At 49.4% G+C, this 18810-nt stretch overlaps 1 protein-coding gene across 4 annotated transcripts in view; it reads right to left on the bottom strand.

Moving 5' to 3' along the window:
- Positions 1 to 18810, bottom strand: part of LOC131206135 (MOB kinase activator-like 2) — an 86710-nt gene that overhangs the window by 58314 nt on the left and 9586 nt on the right. Inside the window, exon 1 of one of the 4 annotated variants that reach the window (XM_058198556.1) lies at positions 6544 to 6683. The exons of the other annotated variants lie outside the window; for them this stretch is intronic. The gene's annotated coding sequence lies outside the window, so the exon portion shown is untranslated. Of the gene's footprint in view, positions 1 to 6543; positions 6684 to 18810 lie in introns of those variants that run through there. 4 annotated transcript variants of the gene reach the window in all.

Raw genomic sequence — 18810 nt, 5'->3', positions numbered from 1 at the left:
CGAGGAAGTAGTGGGCCCGGAGAAAAGCGGAGAAAAGCTGCCTGCCTGCCTGGTTTCCGAAAGGGCAACAATTTGAGGCAACAACGCAAAGGGGCGTTATGATCGGCACGGGCGCTGTTTACCGAACTGATTTTGGGGCTTGGGTCCCCCCCAGCAAAAGGAAGCCAAAATCCGCGTCTCAACTCGATGCGGACTGTGAGGCAAGTCTCCCCACGGTCCGCATCAGAGAGCAGCCGATGAGCCGGGTGAGCCACTTTTCTTAGGTTAGGTCGTGAGAGGCGCGCACGCAGAAGAACTGTGCCAACCTCGATCCAACCAATCTATCGCTTTCAATGAGGCCCAATTTTCATAACGATTTTTCCTGCCACAACACAACTCACGGAAGCTTTTCGCGGAGACCTTCGCAAGGGGCACTGCGGCGGGGAAAATAATTGACGTGGCTCGAAACGGTACCGCAAGTTGACCAATTGGCCGGTGGCCGACTTGATTCGATTTCCTCTTGCTTTAATGTCCGCGGTCCATCATCAAGACAATTTTCCGTGTCGGGTTTTGGGAGGCTTTTGGAGAGACATTACCGTCGATGACCGAGCTGTAAATAAAAGGGAACTCTCCAGTAGGGCTTGAAAGCGTGTCCGGGGTCCTAATGATCGAGCGATGATTGGTTGTTTAGCATTTACACTGCGCTGCCCAAGATCATCTAACTGGGTTAACAACCCTCTCTCGCTCACCGGAGTGCGCCCTTACCGTCGGTCCACCTAATGAGGGTCGGTATTTTTGGAGGACGTTGGCCGCCCAGCGCCACGCTTGTGTGTAATTGTTGTTTCGTCGAAGATCGCGTTGGGTACTTCACAATTTGCTGGCGGTGGGCCGTGCGCTCTCGAGGGCTTGTTGTTTGGTGCTACTTAAAAGTTCACTCCTTGCGCGCCCTCCAAGGCGACATTGAAAGCAGTAATAAACAGTGCCACCAAACACCCCGGAACCGGGCGTTGTTGGCAAGTGGCAGCAAATTGGTATTTTCTTAGGTAAAAATCCAAATGGGGGCCACCTCCCAGCAAACAGTTATTAGTTGCCGACCCATGACTAAGAGCCCGCGTTTTGACTCTTGAAACTTGGATGGAAATCGCACCCAAAGAGGTCCGCGAAGGCAGAACGAACCCTGTGCGACTCTCAATCCTTCGCCACGCACAATTTTCTGTCAATTGTGTTGTTTACGATTGCATGAATACATCAACCGGGCGCGTTAACGTCGGTAGCCGATGGAAGGATAAAAATATTTACCCACCCATTTAGCGTCAATAAACTTCGCATGGTATAAGTACGGAACACACCACCGGTGACTCCATTTCGAAACAGCAAACAAATATGGACGGCTGTTGCTAGCCGCGTTTCCAACAATCGAATCCCTCGCCCTAGAGGACAGAGGTACCCTATACATCGGGCCTTACTTGCGCTGGGACTTGGGCGGGATCTCCAAGTAAAAAAAAGTAAAACCCAGGCCCGCAGTGTGTTCGATCGGCACGCCGTGCCTGTGACGAAAGCCCATTGGTTGAAAGCAGATTCTCTGTTCCAATTTCTCTGACGAAGCGCGCGGGCCCGGGGCGTCGTGATGAACTAAATCCATTTCTTCCCAATATGCGCCCGGGATTAAACTACAGAAAGGCAGAGCAGCCACCACAGAAAAAAACCGTCGACCACAAAACAATGGTCTGCCTGGCGCGCCGCAGCCCGCGACCCGTTCTCATGTTCTAATTCCCAGAGTCCAACGCATTAGACTCACCACACCCGCCATCGTCGTCGTCGCCGCCGCCGAACCATGAACCATAAGTCGCAACACAGAAAGTCGTCCCCAAAAAGGTTGGTGGAAAGAAACTCATCGTAAGGCGCGGAACGGTGGGTGGAAAAAATGGAAAATGATTTTCCTCCCACCGAGGAAAAACACAATTATGGTATGGTGGGGCGCGCGGAATCTCCACTGTGGCCGCCATCGTTGTGTGGTGGCTCTGGCTGGTGAAAGCGCCGTGTTCACCACTGACCTGCATTTAAGGCTCTATTTAGTATTATTGTTTATTTTTTTATTTGCTGCAGAATCTTTACGGCTCACTGATGACGATTGTGAGCCCCGCCGGGCACTGGGAATTCGGAATTTGTAATTTAAGTCGCACTTAACAAGGGGACTTAAATTTTCCATCAAAAAATGAGTCAGTTTTTAATCCTTGAAATCAAAGTAGACCAATCCCTTTTGCTGAATCCACTCTACCAAACCCAACCAGAAACGTCCGCCAGCCATGCGACCTGAGGATTAATTTTTCATAACAATCTCCAGGGCTAGCGGCAAATCGTAGCAGGGCACCGGCCGGCCGGCAGTCCGGCAACATATATAGGGGGCTCATAAAGCATAAGTATGATTTATGTCCCCGATGACCCTCGGATATGGATGAACTTGGCACGACGCAGACACGCAGACTAGGGAGAGCTTTCCATTCGCAAACCCCTGACTACAGTAACGCACGTAACGCCTCATCGTTAGAAGCCCATTCGAGAACGTTACGATTCCGTTTAATCGTAACGATGCCAGTAACGTAGCGCTGCCATTGAGTCAAAACACCCTTAATTTGATTAGTAAGGATACGCGCAGCAAACAGGGGTGAAAATCACAAATTAGGACAAGGCAGGCCTTGCTTCGTCCGCAAAAGACGAGAAAGAAGGGAAGAGAGGAAGAGCGTTATAAATAATGTTTGACAGTTTTCGATCGAAGCACTCCACGGGGGGCGTGCAGACCGCCGACCAAGATTAGATTTCGTTACGTTATTGAGTTATCTTCGACGCCGTGCCGTGACAGAACTGGGAAATCTTTCGCCACCCGTCCGGGGCTTCCGGGAAGGCAGGCGGCAGTGTTCGAAGTGAAGTTTATTGACAGAAATATTTGATGAGTCCGGGGCCCCGTGAAACGGTTTCAGCGAAAGGGGGCGGCGGCTCAGCTAACTGGAAACGGTCAACCCCGGAGAGGAGACTTTGATGGCTGAATTAAATATTAATAAATCGCACAACCGACCCCGTGTGCAGCAACTCCTTTTTCTTGTAGCTGTTCGGTGGTGTGCCCTTTTCTGTGCCCGATATCAATCTCTGAAGCCGACGTTTTACGCCCAAAAGGAACCAGCATTGACACGTAATGTTCCTCGAAAAGGAAGCCAGGCGATCAGAATTCCATTTAAAGACCCGACGTGTCCTAACCGGGGGTTAACGGGTCCAGGTTGGTTAAGAAGTACCATCATGAGCGTCCATCAACGTCGTATCAGAGGGCGAGCAAGGGTGAGTAGTGTGCTGGCTAATTTCGAATCTAGCAAATCGAATAAATTGACACCATCCTCCGTATAACCGCAGAAAGTGCCGCAGTAACCAGGGTCCACCGTCCGGAGCGGTCCCGCGCAGATGACCCAGTTTGCGTCCGTCCGTGTGTTTGATAAATCATTTCTCACCCGATAAGAGTCAATCAATTATGCAACGTGTTGAAGCAGCGGATCGTCGTATCGACCAACCCAACGACGGAGCACATTGCTGGTAGAATAGTATGCTCTAAAGCCACTCCCGAACGAGGTCGCACTGATCGCTCGAACGTAAATATACATTTCGGGGCAGAAATAAGGTGGCCAGGTATTCGGTAATCTAACGGAAAAAGGCACCACACAAGACATTGGCAGGATGGCACATTTAAGAGAGCGAGAGTAGACCAACGAGGAAAGGTTAGTTGGTTAAAGGAAACGCACGCCACGCCACGCTAAAAATGATCAAAACACAACATTAATGTGTGACATTTCGATATCAATGAATAAATTGCCGTAGCTCGGCCGGGGACTCCGCAGCGGTTTTATTTCCGCTGCCTCGACGGAGTCTGTGGAACCAGTTTTATGCTCACGTCCCGCCGCTCTGTGTCCGATATCTGATGTCGGCCAGACCAGGGCGCAGACACTCCAACAGCTGCATTTACATTTTACGCGCTTTTTGATTATAATTTGGCGTTTTTTTTTTGGGACGAGCAACCCGCTTACGTTTGCTATTATTCAATATTGCGCGAAATTAGGGAACCAATTTTTATGTAACAAAACTATCCAGACTCCGGGGGTGGCGCAGTGGTGTTGTTTTACCGGAAGCCCTCAGTGGGGCAAATCTTGGTCAATGCGCACATAACACAACGACGAATCCGGTCGCTGGCGATTTTGTGATCGTAAAACTAGACATAAATATTGATCGCTGTGCGATTAGCATACAGCCCAAAACAAGGGCGACCAACGGCACCAAGATATGATAACACACCAAATATTCGATGCGGTGTGGAGAGCCAGACAAAATTCGGATCTCGTGTTACGATTTCCTATGGGTAGATAATCGAGAAGCCCAGAGAAGAAGTTAACGGCCCCGCTGTGTCTCTAGAGGGAAAAGTTGCCGGGGTCCATTAACCGGTCGCAGAACTTCTTACCAACGGGTCACGGACGGAAATCCAATCATCTCCACTTTAAAACCACTCATTTTTGGACACAGCAACACCCGAAGCAAGTTGACCTTTAACATGAGCCGAAAATTGGATACCCCGTCACCGCGTCAAGGGTGTCACTTGAATGGTGCCAGATGACCATAAACTTAATTATCAGCTTCGTACACGCCGGGGCCCTTCAACTGAGGGAGGAAAGCGTTCCGATTACGGCCAGGCAGCGACCGGAGAAAGGAGTCGTCAGATTGATTTTCTAACGTCGAACGGTCTAGTCGTTGAGTTAGAATATCCCTCGGGACAGACCAGAGCTCTGACGATCGTGGCACAAAACAGCGATCGGGGTCATAGTTCCGCTGATCCCGCGAATCCCGTCGTTGCCGCGGCGCAAACTGAATGCATCGAACGAAAAACATTAGCACGAAATACGGTTCTTTTTGCCCGCCTTCCCATCGGCCCCACTCTCGGCACCTAATTAAGCCATTTGCCGATTTCTTTCTAATTGGACCATTTGATTTGAAATTCATAGTGTTCCGCTGTTCCGCGGAACTTAGTAGGACAATTGTGCGCACCCCCCGTTCGGCCCAGAGAGCAGTACCGCGGCAACAGTACTCAGTACACTGGGGTTGTCTGGCCAGAGAACTAACAGTTTTTCGTTTTTTCAATTGTGAAATTTTATCCTTTTTACCATAATGCTTCGCCACGGCACTCGACCGTGACGTGTCGGTGCGCCAGTGTTTCACGCGCGCGGATTTTATTTTTTTACCACTTCTTCGGGGAGCCGCACCAACGATAATAAATGGAGAAAATATTATTCCACACGATCGATGATGGTTCCAGCCCGGTTGGCCACGAGCCGCCCTCGGGGGCGCACTTGCGTGGTGCGCTTTTTGCTCACTTTACCAGCGCCCGGGGCGGTTGGTAGTAAAAATAAATAAATTCACCATCCCGGTGCACGATTCCTCCGTCCCGGGGTGGTTCGTGATAGATTTTCGCCCGTTTTCATTTATATGCATCCCGCGCTTCCGTTCCGTGGCTTGGTGTTTCATTAATTATACTTCCGTCTTCCGATTCCGCCCGCCTGATCGTGGGGGTCGATCACCAGAGCGAGAAGGTTGGTTGATAGACGGCAATGTGTTGCACATTTATTCAAATGGATCGATTTTACTGCGATACGGGGCACTAAAAGTAAACAAACCCCAGTCAGGGGACCTCGTGTGATTTGTCACAATCAGTCAGCGGCGACAGTTGTCAACATGGCTCGATACGTCAAACGGGTGTGTAAACGATCATTTCCTCATCTCATGGGCTCGTCGTTCTATCAATTATGCTGCTCCCAGGCAACAAGCAGTGGCCAGCTAAGTGGTTGTTAATATACTTTTCAGGTTGCGATGCTAATGAGATACCAGCGAGCGGGGTTTCCGCGGTCTGCCCGCCGGTGATCGCTCTTCCCAGATCGTTCACCCATACAAATTGCGAGGCTAGAATACACAACACAACAAGAAGCCCGATCATCGAACTTTCTCTCTAGCAACACCGGACCCCGGCAACAGTTTGCCGGTGGACGGTGGCAGCAGCTGGTTCTATGTTTTTTCGTTCTATTCTTTCCACCGGAACACGCACGCACACCACAACACTCGCTCTCTACCGGATGATGCTGTACGCTGAAGATCGAACCATTGTTGTGTCTGTGTGCGAGTGTTTGTGATGCTTGCGACCGGCCGATGCTATTCTAATGATGATGAATGCCGGATGGACGGATTTTCGGGTGCAGACAGACGCCGGAGCGAGACGGATTATCCCGAACGCGACAGGTGTGCTCAGATCCGAATTTACGATTCGCCATCGACACGCAACACAAAACGCACTTTTTCGGTTTAATTTACTTGAGTAACACGCGTTAAGCTGACTGCCAGTCGTTGTGCGAGGCTCAGCCGAAAGTAACAGTACTTAGCACCGCACCATTGCACCGTTGCGCGTCACTTGAACGGTGGACACAAAGCACAGGCCACAGAGCAGCGAAAAAAACAACCTCAGAGCCCAACCCAACGGCCTCTTACCACGGACACGGCGATCGCATCAACAGGTACGCACGGTGGCGCAACACACGAATCAACATTCACTACAATTATTCTTCAAGCACAACATTGCACACGTTTCGCTGGGCTTTGTTTTTGCAATAAAAAATAAACTACGTCAAGTGGTTTGAAAAGGAATCGACTCTTTGTTGAGCGCTGAGATTTAAGTCGCCCCCGCGTGCTGGTTCGTGTTGCCCGTTGGACAGCTGGCAAACTATCCGAGAATTCGATTGCCACGCGCGCACGCGACCAATCCGAACAACGGCTCAAACGGTTCTCCGTAACTTGAATCTTCAACCGCTCGGCGCGATCGACGGTTCGCTCTCTCACCAGCTCGCTCGTCTCTCACTCCCTAGCCGGGTGAGCACGATCTCTCACGCACGGCGATGCTCTCACGAGGCTTCTCTGTGTTGTGCTTAGAATACGTGAGTTTGCCTGTTTCGCCAAGAAACAATATTTTCGTACTTTTATTAAGTGTCGCTTCCTTTACATTGCAGCCAACAAACAACGTTAAACGAAATTACGAACAGAAACACAATTACCCTGAAGAGCGATGTCCATCAGCTGTGCACGAACACAATGAACGACCGTTTACCTTTCGAATGCAAAAGAGAGCAAGAGAGTGAGAAGCCTTTGCTCTGAGCGGCGAGCGAGTTCAGTCTCTCGCTCGCAAATTGAAAACTCTCTCACAACGAACTGCGCTTCTCACTATGTGAACGAGTGAGATGCGCACAGCGGGAAACAGTGGAAAAGAGAATGTGTCAAAATTAAAACAAACGATTCGTGTGCACAGGGTCAAAATCAGGAAGCTAATACTGACTATTTTTGGACATGGCCATTTTTTGCTCGTTCCAATTATAAACCAAAACGTAACGTATGTGAATCCTTTTGAGATCTACCAGCGGAGGAGGCATGTCTAAAGAGGTCCGCAAAGACTCAAATCCTACTCCAGTAGCTAAAGTGCATACGCAACGTAGCACAGTTTAGGGAAGAAATTATATCACTTTGCATCGAACTAACCTGTCTGTCACGTGGATGCAGAAAATAACGACTCCATTTTGGTGTTGTTTACGACAACACAGAGAGCTCTGGTACAGAGCACGGCGGAGCGGTGTTAATTGGCCACTTTCGCAATTCCGTTCTAACCATTCTCGGGATGAACATGTCAAAAGGTACACCTGACTGTGCTACATTTTCCACCCACTGTTTGAACATGGTCACATGAACGATACGTCGCTGCATTAAGTAATAGGCTTCGGCAAACAACCCTGACGGATCATGATCCGGCTTAGTTTTCTTTTGTACTATATAAAATGGAATTCTTGTCCCGGTGTTTCACGTGTTCTCGCTGAAAAACGAGAAAATGATTCAATTTAAGTGACACAAAAATCATGTCATCCGCCGTTGGAGCCAACAGAACGTCATTCAATCGCCACTGCAACCCAACCTGTCCGGGAGGAGGCCAGAAAATTGGCTGTATGTTTTGCATTCGCTGATGGAAAGTGACAAAAAACACGACTGACAAACACGAGGGAGCGAACGAATGCGACCGGTACACGGGAAAGGTGGTATTTGAAAATTTAGTGTGTCGCTTCTAGCCTAGGCGGACGTTGAGAAAAAAATCAACAACATCGGCCGGCCAGTTAAAATCCGTGTCCCATCCGTGCCCCGCAATCGCCTTCGAAATTGTGTGTTTTCCTTCCTGCTGCTGCGCTACTGCCAACTGTTCCATTTAACCGGACATAAAAGTTAAAAATAATAAACAACCCGTAACGCCATTCACGGGGTCCCCACAACGGTGAGCGCGAAACAAGCTTACGGCAAAGTTTTAGCATCGTCTCGCAACTGTCGCGCGTTACGACTTTGTTCGGAAAGAGGTTCCAAAGCGAAGCACAACACAACATAACACAGCACCTTCAGGATCATTGGCTAACAGTTGTCTCGAAAGCCAACCATCGGGGCCACAGGGGCCGTCACAAAGGGGAGAGGAAATGGAAAATGGAAAAGTTTAATTCAAAAAATATTTTCACAGCACTTTTGCCAAAGATCGGCAGAAATCGGTCGCAGATGGGACCGATGGCCAGAGCGTCAGGTCTGAGCGCGTGAAAGGCACCACCACCAGAGCACAGCACTCTTTTTGTCAAGTTAAATCGTTGCACACGGCACACAAAACTCAATGGAGGTGCGGTGTGCCGGTCCTTGGTCCTTTTTGCTTGGCCCCGAGCTTGGTCACCTTGAGCTGGCACCTTTTCCAATTCCCTGTTGCTCTCATCGGCCTCTCTCCATGGGTGTCCCTTTTTATCTCTCTTACGGCGACGACGGGCACTGAGTGCGCCCTTTTCGGGTTCGGGAACCTTCCCTTTTTTCGTTCGCCCGATAATTGTTGCTCGAGCTCCGGTAGTTGGCCAAAAAAGGAAAAGCACGTAAAAAAGAAGAGCTCCCAATGTGGCCACTGGGAACGCACGGATTCCAATCCGCAGCATCACACAGCTTCAGGGACGAGTAAAACCTTCCCCGTCGGTGCGCAATAATCAATCGAAGGGTCCTCCTGATTGCTAAGCACCAACAATTTTCCGTCCCTTGCACCTCAATCACAGCCACCCCCCGATAATGGGTGATAAGACCGGTGACCGTTTACCTTTTTCTGGTGTGGGTCGGCCGGGAGTTTACGGAAGATTTACGTCGAGTGTACTTTCGAGTTTATTGGGTTCGAGAGTTCGGCAGAGAGCAGAGAAAACCCATCCACCGGCGGCAATCGAGCTTCCGCTTCGTTTAATGTTTCGTATTTCAAATACTGAAAGATGGAAAGGAAACGGATTCAGAATGATAAATTTGATACACTTTCAATGCACAAGAATTCGATACACACGATACTGTGTCCTCCCCCGAAGGAACCAAGATTGATTTCTCGAGTACTGCATTGCGCAGCAGCAATAGGCGGTGGCCGCGCGCGTACGATGACCGCGACCTACTCAATCACAACCGGAACGCTTCGTTCGTTGTTGCATTCTGGGACCCCGAGTGACCAATCCATTAACGAATCGCCCGGGAGAACAATCTATCCAGAGACAGAGAGGGAGAGAGAGAGAGAGGACGAAAGTGTCCGATTTACCACACCCCGCAGGTGGTCTCGGTCGGAACTTCAGAGACGGTGGTGCTTCATGACCTAAGGGTTAGGATCTTCAAAAAACAACATGGCTGGCGCTTCGGAGGAACAACCATTCAAGAAGAGTGTGGGCAAGTCCGGCAACCGATCGCAGGATCTTCGGTGAATTGATTTCTTCCCTCGGCGAGCGGATCGTGTTGAACGGCGTGAAGGGCGTGACTAATGCAATCGGCCTGTGTGTGAAGGATTCTCGGTGTCCTCATCGACAACACACATACGCCGCCGGTTGAAGACACGGCACCATTCATTTTCGGCCACAGACTGCAGGTAACGAGTTCCTTCCAGTTATTAAATAATTAATACTTCATGGTAATGCCCCGTTTTTCGTCATTCACAGAAGAAGAACATTCATTTTGTTCAACTTCAAACTCTTCGACCAGGGCTGGCGCCTCGCCCACTCGTAATTAATGCGTGCCAAAAGTTAATTGCCACTTCCAAAGGTAATCGTTTCCTGGAACAACAATTGAAATATGATTTACAAAAGGATACACTTTGGTTAAACATTTACGCAATTAATTAGAAGTCAAACGGAACGGTACGCCGTGCGTAATGCTGTAAAAGCGAAACTTGTGTGAGGAATTGCCTCGAAATTGCGCCTGATACACATACGCATCCCAAAGTTCCAAGAATTCCGCTTGGCCGCTTTCAGTTTCGAGGAGCAGAAGGGAAGTTCTCCATCCGGCCGGTGCCCCGGACTTTGATCTTCGGCGACACGAAATGAGATGATTGCCTCCTGCGCCTGTCAGAAGGCTATTCTGCTCGTCTCGCAAACTAAGCGCACAGAGCGTCCCGGGCCCAGCGTAGGAGCGACTGATGTTGCCTACGGCACACACCACACACTCATCTATCATTGGGCTTCTTCTCCCCCCGTTGTCTAGCGCAACTTCGGGGCCCTCCTTAAGCCAGCGGATGCGATGGTGGTGTGCTGGTCCTTTTTTCCTGCAGCCCATTTCTTATGACATCCGCGCGCGCACACACCTCGCCGTCGGCATCCTTGGTGGCAAAAGTGTTGGGAAACTTCCGTCCGCCATTGTTCCCGGCGGCAAAACATAGGGTGGTTTCAAGAGTGGTGCGCTGCGAGCCGTGTTCTTTTCAATCACAGAAGCTGACGCTGAAGCCTAGCGGAAAAGTTTTCCAGCTGTTTCGAGGAGATAGAGCCCGGCACCAGTGAGCTCAGTGTGTCGGAAGAGGTTATGTTTCCACGTCGCTTAGTTTTCCAGTCCGTCTGGGGTATGATTTCGACGTTGATCTTGACATTGACCTGTGCCTGATTTTTGCATGCCACATCGGGCATTGTGCTTCTTGTGATTGAAATAGGCATTCAATTCCTACGCGTTACCCATTGTTCTATACAAGTCCATCAGTGCTTCAGACCACTCAAGATCATTACAACATATTGAAGTAACGCAAGCGATAACGCTGCTACGACAATAAGAAGCTTACCTTCCGCAACGGAACCCACGGCAAGTATCGTTCACTCAAGAAAATGCGTATGAATGACCTCCCATCATAGTCATAGTGGGCGCCATCGTCCTCGTCGCCGACGACCCACATAAGACTTATCGGTCAAGAGCATCTCAGAGGTCGAGCGCAGCAATGGAGTCCATGATGGAGAGTGCTTGGCCATCCGTCACCGTTGTTTCTAAAGTTTCTGAACAACGCCAAAAGCTCAATGCACCTTAGGGTGCCCGGGGCGCAGCGAGCACGTGTTCATGGTTAACGGATCCACCATTCGGACGATATGAAAATTGAATTTCGATGTCGATGGTCGATACCTCACGGCGCGCGGGGGCTGCCCGTGTCGTCTCTGGACATTTAGGAAGCCGGTGTTTGTATGCGTGATTCGACACTATCGTGATTTACGCACCCCACAGGCGGCTCCAACCGCGAGACGTTGACACTTTAACGGCACTAAAACCGACCGTAGAATGACTTCTTCTTTGACCGCTGCGCCCCGGGGGAAAGGTGGGCCAGTAATGTGAGGGGTGTACACACTGTTGGCGATGAGTCAACGTTTGCCCCGAACAGGGGCCCGTGTGTGTTCAATCACCTCGCCTTGGATTCCTGGATTTCTCTAACGTACCCGACGCCCGGGTGGTTCCCTATTTGCGTCGTAATCGTTTCGTTTGAATTTCGAGTTTGTTTGCCCACCTGGTGGGCCCACACGGTGGTCAGCGACCTGACCAGACACCATTTGCTTCACCATTACTTCGAATTTTCTTGACAAACTTTCAACCGAATAAATAGACCGGTGGCCAACATAACCTACCGCGTTTTGAAGGATACGATCATTAACTTACCTAAAAGAAGAAGAAAAAAAGGAGAGTTAATGGAGCATCGACAGTTTTTTAGATATAGATAATACTGGGGAAAAAAACATGACGCAGTGTTTAAATTTGTTTCGACTTTTTGATGTTATTAGTTGCGTCAGTGGCATCCTAAAGACAAAATTAGAAACAGCATGAAATCTACATTTTGGACGACCCTACAAATTAGCATACGAAGGTACCGCACACTTCAGCAAATCCGTTTTCCATCACAACAAAACCCTTCGACGCATCCTTCGCAGGGCAGGATAATGCGGCAATCGGTTAAAAATAACGCAAAATCCGCCTCCAGAGCGAGAAGGCCATCAACCCGAGGACGGCGTGTGCGAGAGTAGGAAGAAAATGATGTCATCAAAACACGGCCCTCTGCGATCCTGGTGTTAGTGGTTGGGCGATGCCGAACCGAACTCAAAGGGACCGCCGAACATATTCACTGCAAAGTTAACACATACACGAGCACGCAACGAGAGGATCATAAATTGAGAGACGTCATTTTCTGCCTGCCGTACACGCAGCAGCAAGGGCCGCAAAAACAAATAACAGCTGATTTTCTAACGGAACCCCTCGCGTCGGGAGATTTTTCCGCACGGCCTGCTGAGTTTTCCGTCCGGTTCGCTCTCTGTCGAAGACGCACGCACACAACCACAGCTCGAAGTGAGAGAGAGCGGGCGAGAGCGCACTGAAAAGAAGCGGCAGTGAGAAATCAGTAAGGTGAGCAGCGAGTGAGATGAGAAAAACATCTCCCGCCACTGGAGCACGACGACGTAACCACGGGAGAGTGCTCGCTCCCGAGAAAAGTCCGGAAAATTCGAAAATACCGAACGAAGTAGGCTGATGTCAGACCCATCACACCGCCAAACACGGGTTCCAACTCGTTGCTGCTGCTGCCCGTCACTGCTCTCACATGACGGAGGAAAATCTTCACCATCGGACATGCGCCTTGCGTGCGCAAGGTGGCGTGAGGTTGGTGATGTTATGCAAAGCGTGCATTAAAACAGGCAAGACAGGGACGGGCGACCGGGGGTTTCCTTCTCCCATTTTCTGTTCGCTCGAAGGAGCTTACAAAACACTCCCCGCCCTAGCGCCCTGCGCCGCCGCCCACAACCGACGTCACCGGCCCCAACCGCACGCTTCTCACCGTGAGCAGTGAGAGTTCGTTGGACGTGAGAAGTGAGAAAAACTAATGATTCAAACCATTCAAATGAAGTAATACCCCTAAAGTGTTTAAACGAAACCCAAAACTAACAGGAATAAAGCAACTCTGGCCCTATTCTGTAAACTTAATAATAATAAATTAATAACAGATTTGCAATTAAGCAATTACTTCCTTTTACTTTCGTAAACTCATTTTAGCAACCTTCCTTCGCCGGGTATTGTTCCTGGACAACAAGTTTGTGCCTATGAAACGGATCACGAATCCCGCTGAGTGCAGTAGTCGTGACCCTGTGTAACGATTTTTTACGCTCCCTTCGGAAGCCTTCACAGCACGTGCGATCGATGTTCAAGGTCAGCGTAATGACAAGCAATGACGCTTTTTTCTAAACACTCTTTTCTCGCGTTGCTCCCTCTGCCAGCGGGCGACGCGGGGCTTCGGTGGTTTCTGCTCCGTCAGCACGAAAAAATCAATGCTACAGCACAGCATGGTCCAGAGAGCATCTTGAGCCTCATATGAAGTGTGCTCCGGAGACGAATAAGTGCAGAAAAACTAAAAACATGGGAGAGCTGAAAGTTTGTTACATAAACACTAGTGTCCAAGGCTCTTTGTTAGAATGTTTTTGAATTGGAACGGCCTTTCCTTCTCATCATTTTAACAGTTTTGCTACGAGAATTTTCGACAATTTAATCATAACTTTTTCGAAAGGTTCAATATCGCTGCCAAAACCAAAACCGTGACCTATGGATCCTACGGTAATGTTAATTTCCACAACGATACACAACACTCAAGTCCACAGCACACAAACCAAACGAGAAAATACGGTCAATTAGTTCCATCGGCGATTAATCTTATCGAGTGATTGCTGTAATTTTTCCCAGCGCCAGAAAAACGGGCCAGGACATGGCGGCAACGCACTAACAACCCTGGCGCCACGGCGAGATTCCGTGAAAGGACGCGGAAAAACAAATGTATATAACATTAACGTACACCGCGCCGGCAACGCCAACGTATGCTGCCAAAAGATGTATTCGCTGTGGTTGTTGTTGTGGCTTAGGCGGAGAGGCGTTACATAAATTTCCCTGCCAAACATTCGGCGAAACATTCAGTGCCGCCACCACAATCGTCGAATGTGGATTTGAAAGGTCACTTCCCCCCCGAGATGCGGTGGACACGTTGCTGCGGAAGTACGTGGTGAAGAGTACACGTTGATTAACCTTCAGCATCGATTAACGGTAGTTTGTGTGCTGCCGGCAGAGTTCAAGGATATACCCACGTCACGATCGATCGATCGGCGCCGCTTAACGACGGTGTAATTTTGTCCGACATAAATAATTCCATCCCAACCCTCTGGCCGGCCCGGCCCGATTTGATCGGCCATCTTGTGGAGCATTATTTTAAGCAGGTTCAAAACGGCGAAGGAAATGGCGCAGTTTCCGTGTAGGGTAAGTATCCCTTTTCCCCCCGGTTCGGTGTTTTTTTTGTTTTTGCTGGTGGTCGCAACTTTTCCACCAAATGGCGAGCTGCCCATTTTAAACCCATTGTTTAAACGACTTCCTTCAAGGGCAACCACCCGGCGCTGGTGCCCGGTTCTCGGTGTTGTCTCCGTAAAATCGTCCCGTATAACGTCAACCGAATCCTTGTAATCAATCCTGGACCGGGCGGAAAGCAAGAAACTGAAAAAGGTCCGCCAACGTCGGCACAGCATGTCGGTACTGCTGCCGCCTCCAGCGAAGGACCCCGCCAGCGGGACCAAATTAAACAGATAACAGATTAACGACCCAAAACGGAGCCGGTCCGCGGCGCCCCCCGCCGTAATCGCCATTAGGCGAAAGAGAAAGCAAATCACAACGTCGCCCTCTCGCTCTAAACTACCCTAAAGGAATGTAATTTTCCTCGGAAACGCCGCGTGCCATACGGATGAGAGTGTTTTACAGCACAACATGGACACTGATTTTCCATTACTAGAGGCAGATCGGTCCCACCAGCAGAGGACATGGGAGGACCACAGAGAGCGAGAAAGCGGAGTGCAGTACAAATGGCACATGGTGACGTAAATTGAGCAAAAAATCAGTGTCCTTCTGCCGCTGCTGATGTTGGGACCCACGAAATGCTGGACGACCAAATGACGCCGGGATGCCGCCGGGCGCGCTCTAGGATATGATATTTATTTTTATGACTTTTTAACGAGTCCATTTCCCTCGCAGAGCCGGAATTCAACGCACTACCGGCAACGGGGTCAAATGGGTTCCCGTGGGCGGACACTGTTGTTGATTTACTGACCACCAACAACTACCGCGAAGAGAACGCTAAGTGTGACCTGCGCTCCAAAGTGACCAGGGTGACGATCACTTTCATCAGTCACTGTCACCGGAACTGTTACACACCAAAAACTGGAAATAGAAAATGTGAAGAGCATCTTCGTTTTTGGGTAAATAAAAACTGGGCTCGTAATTTTTTCCATCTGCTATGAAATGGAACTGGAACTTGTGAAAACAAGTTTTGAACACAATAACAAGAGAACGTAAGACCGTGCTGCAAATACGAATTGCATACATTCGGGCGTTTTTCAACGACCTTCAAAATAATCATCGACTGTCGCTAAAAGGAAGCCATTTTCCCCAGCAAAAAAACCCAAAAACAATAGAATCCGTAACAGGGAAGCGCCTTTTTGGAGCACTGTATCCGATCTACGCTCTCCTCCGGACATGCGACCGGGTGGTAAATAGAAAAAGAAATTGCGTGATTGCGACGACGACGTTATTTTTAGTGTCGCCATATTTCCGACCGCCATCACCTAACCCTGTGTTGTGCCTGTACCGTCCGTACACCATCGGGCTGCAGGATTGCAGGAATGGCGAACGAGTCTAATTTTAGTGTCGGTCCCACCACCGGAGTGAAGATTCCTCGTCTTGGAGTGTAGCAGCGGCATCGTCATCGCCGTGCAAAGACGAATGCAGTTTGCAGCGAGCTTTGTTTCATCACTCTCGTGCCCAAGTGGCCAGCGCGCTCGTGTGGTTCTGAAGGGGACATGGAAAATTACGACGCCACAGCATTCCCGTGGTGCATTGTCTCCTCAAGGATTTGCAAAGTTTTTCACCTTCCACGTTTCATTTAGAAACGGAAGCTCACTCCGCGGGACATTTTAATCACTTACATTGCATGCTACTAAATCTAAACAAACAACTGAAGCCCATCGGAACACAACTAATTGAATCCAATCTGCAGTGCAATCGGCTTCAATTTAAATAACAAAACAAATCCACGTTCAATTACTCCGCTACAATAAAACGGCCTCACAGATACGCAGAGAATCCGCGACACTTCCGGCTAATTTAATCATAATACGCGAAGCACCTTTTCCCAACATTTGAAGCCGACCGCAATAAGCGACCGCCGAAAGGAACCAACAACCACCAGCCACAGCCAACCAGCTAGCCAGCAATCATAAAAAAAATGCAAAAAATGTCATCCTGCCGCAGCCTGAGAAGCCTTAATTAAACCCCTTGGTAATCCCCGGGTGAAGCTAGCACCCAGTCCCCGATTGTTTGTGCGCCACAGTAGCGAACCACACGCTGTGCCAAATGGAGAAAAATAATTGCAACAAAAACAGGTGGTCACGGTTTTTTTCTGGCTTGTGTTTTGTTTCATTTTCATTCGCCCTTTTTTTTTGGTTGCAGCTGTTTTGCATCCCACAAAGGTGTAGATGGAAATGGAAAATGGCAACAGTTTGGCTACGATTGCCGCTGCGAGTTAACGAGGGCCTAACGCAGTTTTTATTAGAGCCGAAAAACAGCTCGTTAGACAGCGCACAGGTAATTCTAGAGTGGACAGTTGCCATCGGGCGTTCTGTTCCGTGTTGCGGGTTTTCATTTGGCCCATTAATTTACGTTTAACAACCTCTCTTTTGCGCATTTCGCATTACTGTTTCTAGCTCGTGATCATCACGACACACGATCGTAATGCTATTTAGAAATGTCCACCATTGGATAAGAAATGTTAGTAGGAATATTTGGCGTCATTACCTAACACCATCACCATCGCGGATGATTCCGCGGCAGGCGGACAGCTTGAAACCACCCATCTGCGTTAGATCAAAGTCCGAAACGATATTATATGACCTCCTCTTTCGCGTTTGATGCACGCGCACAGGGGGCCAATTAACGGCAACGCAACGGCCTACGCTCGCTGGGGCATCACGAGGCGGAAGTCGATCCGGGAGAGGCCAGAATCCGTAACATTATCGCCCCCCGGACCCCGCGCCCCAGAGGATGATGCTGCCGAGCGGGTGGTGATGAATTGCATTGCTTTTAGATTTCGTAAGATTCCCGGGCCACGTCTGGACGAGGCCGGCCATCGCCGCAGAGCGCCAGAGGAAGCAATATCGAGCGCTGCTCGTGTGCTGCTGAGCCGCGGATCGATTTCACGACATGAAAAGGAAATTACTTTCGACCGGCGGCAGTGGCACTCGGCGCACTAGTGCCACTGCTCGGTGATGATGAAAATGATGTCATGGTCCGGTCTTTGCGATTGAGAAATAGGAAGCTCAAGACACTGGTGGCGGCTGCAGCAATTTCCTCTTAAATTCAAATAAATAAATTCGATCGCCAATAAACCGCTTCTTCACCGTCGAATGACGCCGTCGGTACTGGGGAAGCAAAAATAGATCTGCTGACCAACAGATGCTGAGCGTTTACAAAAATGTTCAAAACAATCATAAGCAATGTGTGCTCCAATGTGCTCCTCTGGGGGCGGGTTGATGCTGGACATGGCCGCATTTTCCCTGTTTTTCGTACACAAATAATGGAGCACGCTCCTCGTCTCTTTGATCCGAACCGAGCCTTACCTCCAACATCTGGCATTTTCCGTCTTTCGGCACCATTTTCAATATGACAAGGTTTACGCAAAAATAAATGGCCACCGTACAGCCGACGGTCCATCACTTCCCTCGTTGTGGTGTTTATGATTTTTGCGGGACCATTACAACCAAAAACAACACATGAAAGCCGAAGAAAGCAAGAAAACAATAAATAAGTTTCCCTTTTCGGCGATCGTTGCCGAAGAAATTATGAACCACAAAATGGACAGGATGAAATCACACAAAGCCGCTCCCCCGACTGGGACCGAAACTCCGCCGCAGGATGTGGCCTCTTTTTGGCAGCCCAAAACCATCATCACCAGAGTAGCCCTTGGAAGGCTTCGGCTTCGGCGGTGGTGACACAGGCCGCGTGTTAATGAATCAATTATTCAGGCTCGGGTGATGGGGACATTAAAATGGTTTCCGCGAACAAAAAAAAGGAAGCACCATGCGTGTAAGTGATGGATGTGGCCAATGAAACGCTGGTGAACGGGTTGAAATGGAGAATTTAATTAAGGATGCGTGTCACCCTCCCCAACCGAACCGGATTCCTCGTTCGGGGAAATGATGAAAATGGGCGGCTGGTGAGGCTTTCCGATCGATCGATCGATACACTGGGATAAAATGGGTGGTTGGGTATTATAAGCCGGCAAGCAACATGTCAATCAATGAAAAAAGGTGCGACGACACTGGAAACCAAAGGCCCAACCTGGCCTAACGTTGGCAAACAAATGCGCTCCCGAAA

The sequence above is a fragment of the Anopheles bellator genome, chromosome 1 (genome assembly GCF_943735745.2).
Source record: "Anopheles bellator chromosome 1, idAnoBellAS_SP24_06.2, whole genome shotgun sequence".
Lineage (NCBI taxonomy): Eukaryota > Metazoa > Arthropoda > Insecta > Diptera > Culicidae > Anopheles > Anopheles bellator.
The sequence above is the reverse complement of the archived record's forward strand: the minus strand, read 5'-3'. Positions and strand labels throughout refer to the sequence as shown.